We start from the raw sequence: 12,196 nt of genomic DNA, 5'->3' as shown, positions 1-12,196 counted from the left end.
TCGGACTCACTGGAGGAAGCAGGCGAGGTATCGGGTACCGAGTATAGGAAAGTCTCTGTACATTCACCACCAGGTGGTACCCCGAAGGGTTCTGGAGACAGCTGGAGGTCCTCCGCCTGGTCGGAGGGGTGTAGAGACTCGGGAGTAACTTCTGCTTCGCAGTACACTAGGTTGGACTCACTGGACGAAGCGAGCGAGGTATCAGGTACAGAGTATAGGAGAGTCTCTGTCCTTTCGTTACCAGGTAGCACCCCGAAGGGTTCAGGAGACAACTGGAGATCCTCTGCCTGGTCGGAGGGGTGTAGAGACTCGGAGGTAACTACCACTTTGGGGTACCCATTGTCAGGCTCACAGGACGAAGCGGACAAAGTATTGAGTACCGGGTGTAGAGAAGTCTCTCTCCATTTGTCATCGAGTGGTATCCCGGAGGGTTCAGGAGGCAACAGGGGATCCTCCGCCAGGTAGTAGAGGTGCACAGACTCTGAGGTAACCACAGCTTTGGAGCATCCTTGGACATGCACACCGGTTAAAGAGAAAGAAGCATCTGATGCCGGGTGCAGGAAGTTCTCCTGTGTGGAGTCTGGATGGGCAGAAGTCTCTTCGGGCAGGAGAACTGGTGCACTACCCACGCACATTACCCATTGGGGTTTCTCCGGGATACAGGGAGATGAAGCTTCAGTAGGGACTTCAAGGTTGGGGTCAGGAGGTCTCAGGGAGGACAGACCCTGGCGTGACGGCTTGCCTCTACGTCTAGCACGTCTGGACTGCCTCTTGAGGTTGAGAGAAGTATTCCGGAAAGCGTAGTCACCCTGTGAGGATTCTGGGTGGGCAGTAGTCTCATTGGGCTGGAGGACTATTGCGCTACCCACACACATTACCCATCGGGGCTGCTCCGGGATATTGGGAGGTGAAGCTTCAGCAGGAGCCTCCGGGTTAGGATCATCGAAGACCATTAGAAAGGCCACCAGGAAGGCCATTAGGTCCCGGAGGATCGGATCCTGTGTTTCATATAGGGGGTTGATCCATTCCAAGGCATCACCCGCCAGGTAAGACATCATAAAGGCCACTTTAGCCCAATCGGAAGGAAAGTAGAGAGGGTAGGCCTTAAAGTGTAGCATGCATTGCTCCACAAATGCACGACACTGTCTTGGATCCCCATAGTAACGTGGCGGATCCGCAGGAACGAGAGCTGATAGATCCATCTGGACGGTGCGTAATTTCGCCTGGAACTCAGCTAAGAGAAAAAAAATTTATTTATTTATTTTAATGAATATATTCGCTGGAAAACTTCTCAGAGGGCGAAGGCCGTGGGGCTCAACGGGAACCATGGCCTGAGCATGCTGTTATGCACACGCCCGGGCTAAGCGGCGTGTGCGTGTGATTGGTAGTGATTCCACTGGACCGTGCCGGAGAGTGAATGCCTGGAGGGGCGTGACTAAGTATTCACCCGATCCGACCAGGGTCGCACGACGGCATACGACGCCAGTGCACCAAGGAGGAACCGAGCAGAGGGACCAGGTGCTACTCCAGGACAGACCCCGGACACGGCTGTTGACCCACACAGGGGAATACAGGAACAGGCTGGTAGGCTGGCACACAGACTGGTGGGTATAGGCAGGCACGACTGGTATGCAGGCAGGCGGGTATGCAGGCAGGGGGGTAAAGGCAAGCACAGCTAGAGTGCAGACAGGGAGGCACTAACAGGTAGGAACACAGGCGGGATAGGACCCAGTACACACCGGGACTCAGGAACAATACAGGCAGAGGGTTACAGGCAATCACTGCTAGAGTGCAGACAAGGCTGAGCAGGGAGGACAGGGCTCTGTTCACACGGAACAGACAGCATGGAGGGAAGCCAGAGAGACATTCTGGACAGGAGATCAAGTGCGCCCTCTTGCACAGTGGGAGATGGACCACCATGCAAGGACGCCGCCAGGTATGTTACACGCAGGCATGCTTGCGCTCCTCAGTGTCTGACTGTGACGGCATCCAGATGAGCCGACAATGAACTCGGCTCACCTCATGTACGTCACTGACAGCGTGGGAAAATTCTCCTGCACTCAGCGTTTCAGCGTGAGAATTTTCCCACGCTGTCAGTGACGTGCATGAGGTGAGCCGAGTTCATTGGACATGACCTCGGCTCATCTGGATGCCGTCACAGCCAGACACTGAGTAGCGCAAGCATGCCTGCGCTTCTCAGTGTCTGCGGGATGACAGGCTGGATGGCAGCGTTCTGCTGCGGTCCAGCCTGTCATCTCGATGTAGCAGAGCTGAAGCTGTCGTGGGAGCCATGGAAAGGTAAGGATGATGTTTCTTTATTATTTTACTTTTATTGCAGGAGATCATTGGCTTCAGCTGGAATGGGCGTGGCGGTAAGTATGGTTTAATTTAGAACAATAAAGAATTGTGTGTTTATTTCAATTAAAGGACTTTTTTCTGGGTGTTTGTGTTTTTTTTAAATACTTTACTAGAAATTCATGGTGGTCATGTCTAATATTGGCGTGACCCCATGAATTTCGGGCTTAGGGCCAGCTGATAATGCCAAGCTGGCCTTAACCCCTTTATTACCCAGTGAGCCACCGCACCAGGGCCCTGGATGAGTTGGGTACAGCGCCAGAAGATGGCGCTTCTATGAACGCGTCATTTTCCGGGGCGGCTGCGGACTGCAATTTGCAGCGGGTGGGGCCCAGAAAGCTTGGGCCTCCCTGCGCTGCAGATTCCAGCCCCCAGCTGCCTAGTTGTACCTGGCTGGACACAAAAATAGGGCGAAGCTCCACGTATTTTTTTTTTAAATTCATGAAATTCATGGAATAATTAAGAAAAAAAGGGCTTCCCTATATTGTTGTGTCCGGCTAGGTAAAAATAGGCAGCTGGTGGTTGGGAGCAGCCCGTTCCTGCCTGCTGTACCTGACTGGACACAAATATAGGGCGAAGCCCCACATCAATTTTTTTTTCATTATTTCATGAATTTCCTGAAATAATTTAAAAAAAATTGACGTGGGGCTTCGCCCTATATTTGTGTCCAGTCAGGTACAGCAGGCAGGAACGGGCTGCCCCCAACCACCAGCTGCCTATTTGTACCTGGCCAGACACAACAATATAGGGAAGCCCTTTTTTAAAAAAATTATTTCATGAAATAATTAAAAAAAAATTGACGTGGGGCTTCGCACTATATTAGTGTCCAGCCAGGTACAGCAGGCAGGGACGGGCTGCCCCCAACCACCAGCTGCCTATTTGTACCTGGTTGGACACAACAATATAGGGAAGCCCTTTTTTTCTTAATTATTCCATGAATTTCATGAAATAATTTAAAAAAAAAATGCGTGGGGCTTTGCCCTATTTTTGTGCCCAGCCAGGTACAACTAGGCAGCTGGGAGCTGGAATCCGCAGCGCAGGGAGGCCCAAGCTTTCTGGGCCCCACCCGCTGCATATTGCAGTCCGCAGCCGCCCCAGAAAATGGCGCGTTCATAGAAGCGCCATCTTCTGGCGCTGTACCCAACTCATCCAGGGCCCTGGTGCAGTGGCTCACTGGGTAATAAAGTGGTTAAGGCCAGCTTGGCATTATCAGCTGGCCCTAAGCCCGAAATTCATGGGGTCACGCCAATATTAGACATGACCACCATGAATTTCTAGTAAAGTATTTAAAAAAACACAACACCCAGAATAAAGTCCTTTAATTGAAATAAACACACAAATCTTTATTGTTCTAAATTAAACCATACTTACCGTCACGCCCATTCCAGCTGAAGCCAATGTCTTCTGCAATAAAAGTAAAATAATAAAGCAACATCATCCTTACCTTTCCATGGTTCCCACGACAGCTTCAGCTCTGCTACATCGAGATGACAGGCTGGACCGCAGCAGAACGCTGCCATCCAGCCTGTCATCCCGCGGACACTCAGAAGCGCAGGCATGCTTGCGCTCCTCAGTGTCTCGCTGTGACGGCATAAAGATGAGACAAGCTCATGTCCAATGAACTAGGCGCACCTCATGCACGTCACTGACAGCGTGGGAGAATTCTCCTGCACTCAGCACTTCAGCGTGAAAATTCTCCCACGCTGTCAGTGACGTACATGAGGTCAGCTGAGTTCATTGGACATGAATGAGCTCACCTCATGCACGTCACTGACAGTGTGGGAAAATTCTCACGCTGAAGCGCTGAGTGCAGGAGAATTTTCCCACGCTGTCAGTGACGTGCATGAGGTGAGCTCATTCATGTCCAATGATCTCAGCTCACCTCATGCACGTCACTGACAGCGTGGGAGAATTCTCCTGCACTCAGCACTTCAGCGTGAGAATTGTCCCACGCTGTCAGTGAAGTGCATGAGGTGAGCTCATTCATGTCCAATGAACTCAGCTGACCTCATGTACGTCACTGACAGCGTGGGAGAATTCTCACGCTGAAGTGCTGAGTGCAGGAGAATTCTCCCACGCTGTCAGTGACGTGCATGAGGTGCGCCGAGTTCATTGGACATGAACTCGTCTCATCTTTATGCCGTCACAGCCAGACACTGCAGAGCGCAAGCAGGCCTGCGCTTCTCAGTGTCCGCGGGATGACAGGCTGGATGGCAGCGTTCTGCTGCGGTCCAGCCTGTTATCTCGATGTAGCAGAGCTGAAGCTGTCGTGGGAACCATGGAAAGGTAAGGATGAGGTTGCTTTATTATTTTTCTTTTATTGCAGGAGATCGCTGGCTTCAGCTGGAATGGGCGTGACGGTAAGTATGGTTTAATTTAGAACAATAAAGGAATGTGTCTTTATTTCAATTAAAGACTTTATTCTGGGTGTTTGTGTTTTCTTTTAACTTTGACTATGGGGTTAGTAATGGGGGTGTCTTATAGACGCCTCTCCATTACTAACCTGGGCTTGATGTCAGCTGGCATTATAAGCTGACATCAACCCCAACCCTATTACCCCCTGCCACCGCACCAGGGCAGCGTGGAAGAGCGAGGCTAAGTGCCAGAATTGGCGCATCCTATGGATGCGCCATTTCTGGGGCGGCTGACGGCTGGTGTTTCTAGCCTGGGAGGGGGCCAATATTCATGGTTCCCTTCCTGGGCTATTAATATCAGCCCCCAGCTGTCTGCCTAGCCTTTGCTAGCTATTAAATTAGGGGGGACCCCACGTCATTTTTTTTGGGGGGGTCCTCCATTTTAATAGCTAGTAAAGGCTAGGTATTCAGCTGGGGGCTGATATTAGTAGCCTGGGAAGCTCCGTGGGTATTACCTCCTTCCCAGGCTTCAAACATCTGCCCCAGCTGTCTGCTTAACCTCCGCTAGAGACTAAAATTACGGGAAACCCCACGCCAATTTTTTTTAATAATAAATCCTTTATTTTAATACTAAATGACAAGTACAGTAACCAACACTGTCACTGTACTTCATATATATGTGACTAACATGTTTCTATCTATCTAATCTATGTGTGAAGCTCTATTCTGTCTGTTATAAATTGTCGGGTACAGATGCTGAATTGCCGGCCGGCTTTTTTAAAGAGACGGTGCATGAAAACACTATTATTTTTTTTAATAAATCCTTTGCAGTAAATGACAAGTACAGTAACCAACACTGTCACTGTACTTCATATATATGTGACTGACATGTTTCTATCTATCTAATCTATGTGTGAAGCTCTATTCTTTCTGTTGTAAATTGTCGGGTACAGATGCTGAATTGCCGGCCGGCTTTTTTAAAGAGACGGTGCACGAAAACACTATTATTTTTTTTAATAAATCCTTTACACTAAATGACAAGTACAGTAAGCAACACTGTCACAGTACTTCATATATATGTGACTGACATGTTTATATCTATCTAATCTATGTGTGAAGCTCTATTCTTTCTGTTCTAAATTGTCGGGTACCGGTGTATGCCGCTGCTGAATTGCCGGCTTTTCATGTTTCACTGTGAGCACTGTTCCCATCGATTTGGGCAATCACTGTAATGCCACAACCACCATGGCTGTGGCATTACAGTGAGTGGCAGACAATCCCTGCATGATTGGTGCTCTAAATAGCGCCAGACATGCAGGACACGCTTTTGGTGCACGAACAGTTATCGAACATAACCTCGAACAGCCGAATTTTTTGCAAATCGTTCGGGTTCGTCGAACAACTCGAACACCGCCCAAAACAGCTCGAATTTGAGTTTGGCGAACAGTTCTAGTCGAACACCGCTCATCTCTAGTCCCGAGCTACCCCGGAATTATCCTTCTGGCAGATTTATCGGGCCACGGTGGAAAGGGAGGAGGAGTCTACTCTTGTGGCCGAGGGGGCAGTGGACAGTGCACAGCTGGAGGGAGGTCTGGCGCCAGTTTCAGGAGGGGGTGGACTGGTAAACGTTGTACAGGCTCTGCGTGCCGAACTGAAGGAGTTAAAGCTGGAGGAGTCTAAACTCAGGGCTGGGCCGGTCCCTACTCCTACGGAAGGGTCACCCGCCCCGTCCTCTGGAATGGTGGTTCCACAGTCTGCCAGGTCGCCCCCCTCAAATGATCCAAGTTCTCGTCCATGAGGAGCAGTCACCTGCTGGAGGTGTGGGCGTCGGGGACACATCTCCCGGTATTGCCGGATGTCTGCAGCCCCGGAGCCCCCTTCGCCGGCGTTAAACTCCCAGCCGCTGCCGTGAGAGGGCGAGCAGCAGCGGCTCACCCCCCACAAAGCCCTTGATGGGAAGAACAAGATTTGTTCGCATGCAATCCTGCTGAAAGCAGAGTTTGAAGGGCGGAAGATGAGATGCTTGGTCGACACAATATCCGAATGTACCATAATGCCCTTAGAGATGTACGAAAGGCACTTCAGTCAACTCGTCGTTCCCGAGGACGGCCGAGTGATAAGGCTTACAGCCACTAACAATGGCCAACTGACGGTGAAGGGGATCGTGTGGATGCAACTGAAAATGTTTGGTCAAGAGCTGGGTCAGAAAGGGATAGTGCTGGTGGACCACCCTCCCAGAAGAGGGATGGAGGTGATGCTCGGAATGAACGTTCTGCGAGATTTAAATCATCAGATGTATGCCAGGGAGGGACCCCCATACTGGGCAAGTGCTACCCACCATCGACCCACCCAGAGAATGTTACACCGTCTAGTGCTGAGTTGCGATCTCCTGAAGAGTGCGGTCCCTGGGGGTCGGGTGGGCCTGGTCCAAGTGCCATCGCGGACCACGATCTCGCTACCGCCCCGACATGAAGAACTCTTAATGTTACCGGTGGGGGCTGCGCAGAGACTAAATGGGCTTGAAGTACTCATCGAGCCAGCCCCAGAGAAGTCCTCGTTCGCCAAGGCGCATGTGTCCCGGTCTCTGGCAATTGTGAAGAATGGACGGGTGCCAGTCAGATGTATCAACGTTTTAGATGAGGCTGTTACAATTCCTGCTGGGACCATTCTGGCTGAATTGTTCGTGCCAGCAGGGAAGGTGCCTGATAAGACAGTGTTTGAATTTCGCTCAGATGAGCAGTCTTCCTGGACATTCGCGGTTGAAGTAGGCCAGACCGAATATCCTACCGAAGAATGGAATGGTCGTGTGATCATGGACCAGATGGGAGTGGATCGGAAGAAACTGACCCCCGTGCAATTGGAGCAGCTGGAGAAAGTCTTGTAGGAACATCAAGAGACCTTTTCGCGACATGCGGAGGATTTCGGCTGTTCCCGGATGATTGAGCATGAGATTCCCACAGGGGATACTCCTCCTATTAGGGAACGTTATCGTCAAATACCCCCAACACTCTATCAAGAGGTGAAGCGCATGGTGGCCAGCATGCTTGACAACCAAGTGATCCGAGAAAGCCAGAGCTCCTGGGCGGCCCCTGTGGTCTTGGTGCGGAAGAAGGATGGGACCCTTTGGTTTTGTGTGGACTATCGAAAATTGAATGCTCACACGGTGAGGGACTAGTGTTGAGCGAACATGCTCGACACTGCTCGGTACTCGTCCGAGCATCTTGCTACTCGGGATGTTTGGCGAGCACCGAGCATTTCCGGGTTACTCGGGTGGGAGCTCGGGTCTCCGCCCTGCATGTTTGGTGCTCTTTACAGAGCCCATGAACATGCAGGGATCGCCAGCCAGTCACTGTAATGCTGCAGCCATGTTGGTTGTGGGCATTACAGTGATTGGCTGTCCGCACAGCGTCACCTCGAGTATTTAAAACCGGGCACCGCCATCTTGGACACAGTCGCTCCGGATTAGACAGTGTAGGGACAGCGCTGCTGATTTAGGGAGAGCTATAAACTGCGAAATAGTTAGTGTAGGGTCTGTAAAGGCTGCCAGAACAAACAAACAGTCCTTTTCAGGACTAATATCCATCCCAGATACCAGGCAGGCAGGCTGTATAGGAGACACAGTGGTTATACCAGCAAACACTGCATTACAGTCCTGTGTGCTCCTGTTGCTCAAATTGCTGGACTTAGCACCAGGTGTCGGGGGCCAGGAAAAATCCTTTTTTTTCCATCTAAATCCTCCTTTTTTTTTCCTCCTTCACACTGTACAAATACCCGTCTTATTAATCTTTTGGTGTGTCCCCCCTCCCCCCCCCAAAAAAAAAGCGTGTCTCTGATTTTTCAGACACAAATATAACTGTTGAAAATAGTTTGGTGTAGGCCGCAAATATCTCTATTTAAAAAAGTGTGGTATACCCCAGTAAACAATAACTGTGGTTTTGCCATCCCACGGTAAAAAATCTCTATTATTCAGGTTTTGGTAGTTTTTTCCGTAAAGAAAAACAGTAGTGTCTCCTGACTGTTGTGACACAAAAATATATCTGTTGAAAATAGTCTTGTGTAGGCCCGACATCCCAGTGTGGTTTCGCAGTTCCATGGGTCAAATCGCTGTAATATCCAGTTTTGGGCCTTTGGTATCTAAAAAAAAAAGCAGTTTGAGTGTGTCGCTCACTGTTCAGCCGCAAATATCTCTATTTAAAAAAGTGTGGTATACCCCAGTAAACAATAACTGTGGTTTTGCCATCCCACGGTAAAAAATCTCTATTATTCAGGTTTTGGTAGTTTTTTCCGTAAAGAAAAACAGTAGTGTCTCCTGACTGTTGTGACACAAAAATATATCTGTTGAAAATAGTCTTGTGTAGGCCAGACATCAAAGTGTGGTTTCGCAGTTCCACGAGTCAAATCGCTGTACTATCCAGTTTTGGGCCTTTGGTATCTAAAAAAAAAGCAGTTTGAGTGTGTCGCTCACTGTTCAGCCGCAAATATCTCTATTTAAAAAAGTGTGGTATATCCCAGTAAACAATAACTGTGGTTTTGCCATCCCACGGTAAAAAATCTCTATTATTCAGGTTTTGGTAGTTTTTTCCGTAAAGAAAAACAGTAGTGTCTCCTGACTGCTGTGACACAAAAATATATCTGTTGAAAATAGTCTTGTGTAGGCCAGACATCAAAGTGTGGTTTCGCAGTTCCACGGGTCAAATCGCTGTACTATCCAGTTTTGGGCCTTTGGTATCTAAAAAAAAAGCAGTTTGAGTGTGTCGCTCACTGTTCAGCCGCAAATATCTCTATTTAAAAAAGTGTTGTATACCCCAGTAAACAATAACTGTGGTTTTGCCATCCCACGGTAAAAATCTCTATTATTCAGCTTTTGGTAGTTTTTTCCGATAAGAAAAACAGTAGTGTCTCCTGACTGTTGTGACACAAAAATATATCTGTTGAAAATAGTCTTGTGTAGGCCCGACATCCCAGTGTTGTTTCGCAGTTCCACGGGTCAAATCGCTGTACTATCAAGTTTTGGGCCTTTGGTATCTAAAAAAAATGCAGTTTGAGTGTGTCGCTCACTGTTCAGCCGCAAATATCTCTATTTAAAAAAGTGTGGTATACCCCAGTAAACAATAACTGTGGTTTTCCTCTTCCACGGTTCTAATCTACTCTTTCTTACCCTTTTTCCATTGATAGTGCAAGTGTAAGCTATTTTACTTCATTTACAATGGGCAAGGCGCGTGGCAAGGGACGTGGAAGGGGACGTTCTGGTGATAGTTCGTGCAGAGTACGGGGCCGTGGCCAAGGTGAAAATGTGCCACAACCAACAGCCACATCTACTCGCTCCCACTTCTTGACCGAATTACTAGGGAAGCACAGAACAACACCAGTATTGAGAACTGATCAGTGTGAACAGGTTATTAATTGGATAGCAGACAATACTTCCAGTTACCTGGGCACCACCACCTCCGGTCTGTCTTCCACACGGTCAACTCTTAGTAGCCGTGAGTCTCGACCGCATTCTCCTCCTCACCCTGATGCTCCTTCCTCCCACCATACCGAGTGTCGTCAGACAGCAAGTGATCCCACACTTGGACACTCTGAAGAGCTTTTCACTGGTCCATTTCCATATTTGGGCCCCTCGCCTGATACGCTTGAAGTGGTGGAAGAGGAGATCCCATGTTGCGATGCCAAAATATTTGAACAGGCACGGCCACAGGAAGTCGACGTTGGCAATCTGTCACAAGAGGTGGACGATGACGAGACACAATTGCCAGGAAGTGAGGAGGAGGATCGTGGTGCGCAAGTGGAAGAGGAGGAGGTGGTGGATGATTTAGTAACTGACCCAACGTGGAAGGAGGACATGCAGAGTGAGGCCAGCAGCACACAGGGGGAGGGAGGCAGAGTACCCCAACAGGCAGGAAGAAGCAGTATGGTGGCCGCAGACAGAAAGCAGGCAACCGTTCCACGTAACACCAACACGAGGGACGTTGCCAGTACAAGCGGTAGGTCTTCCAGAGTCTGGAATTTTTTTAAAGACTCTGCTGATAACCCCAAAAAGGCCATATGTTCCACCTGCCATGCCAGCATCAGCAAGGGTGACAAAACTACCAGCCTGACCACCACCAGCATGATCAGGCACATGGCAGCAAACACCCGACTTTGTGGGGCGAAACCCAGGGTCCACGACCAGTGTCAGCGGGTGTCACCACTGCTTCTTCCACTGTTGTGCGTGAAATAGAACCCCCTGTTGTGTGTGCAAGGCAATCCCCTGTCCATACTGCATGTAAAGATGCCCCCTCCTCTCAGTCTTCACTTGTTAAGGCAGTTTCTCAAGAAACAGCATCAACGTCCACGTCCACGTCCCACCGCAGCGTTCAATTGTCCATATCCCAGACCTTTGAACGAAAGCCGAAATTCGCAGCTAACGCCCCACAGGCCACAGTCCTAAATTCGCACATTTCACGACTGCTTGCATTGGAAATGCTGCCTTTTAGGCTGGTGGAGACGGAATCCTTCCGCAATCTTATGGCGGTGGCCGTCCCTCGGTACTCGGTCCCCAGCCGACACTATTTTGCCCGGTGTGCCGTCCCCGCACTACACAAGCACGTGTCCCAAAGCATCTGCCGTGCCCTCAACAACGCAGTTACTGGGAGAGTCCACCTGACAACGGACACGTGGACAAGTGCTTGTGGCCAGGGACGGTACATCTCTCTGACGACACACTGGGTAAACATAGTGGAAGCCGGGACCCAGTCGGACCTTGGGACGGAACACATCCTCCCCACACCGAGGATTGCGGGCCCTATGTCAGTCAGAGTTGCCCCCACAGTGTACAGCTCCTGCGCATCCTCCTCCTCCTCCTCCTCATGTTCAGCCTCCATCTCAGATATCACCACATCAGTTCCAAGCTGGAAGCATTGCAGTACTGCCTCCGCCAAGCGGCAACAGGCTGTGCTGAAACTCATAAGCTTAGGTGATAAACCTCTCACTGCTTGTGAGTTGTGGACAGCTGTGAAAGAACAGGCAGATCTGTGGCTGAGACCGCTGAACCTACATCCCGGCATGGTCATGTGTGACAATGGCCGTAACCTGGTGGCGGCTCTGAGGCGAGGTGAGATCACACACTTACCATGCCTGGCTCATGTGCTTAACCACGTGGTTCAGCGGTTTCTTAAATCGTACCCCGAGTTGCCAGATCTGCTCGTGAAAGTACGCCGCCTGACAGCTCATTTTCGCAAGTCGGCTACAGCTTCCGCTGCCCTTGCTGTGTTGCAGCAGCGTTTGCAGCTTCCGGCACACTGACTGGTGTGTGATGTCCCCACACGTTGGAACTCTACCCTCCACATGTTGCAAAGTATTTGTGAGCAGAAGAGAGCAGTTGTGGAGTACCAGCTGCAACAAGGCCATCTATATTCAGGTCAAACTCCACACATAAGACCTCAGGAGTGGACCTGGATGTCTGACATATGTACCTTCCTGACAAACTTTGAGGAGGCCACCAAGAT

This window comes from Phyllobates terribilis, unplaced genomic scaffold (genome assembly GCF_046119375.1).
Source record: "Phyllobates terribilis strain yellow unplaced genomic scaffold, ASM4611937v1 Scaffold_4__5_contigs__length_816908805, whole genome shotgun sequence".
Lineage (NCBI taxonomy): Eukaryota > Metazoa > Chordata > Amphibia > Anura > Dendrobatidae > Phyllobates > Phyllobates terribilis.
Note: the sequence above shows the minus strand (reverse complement) of the source record.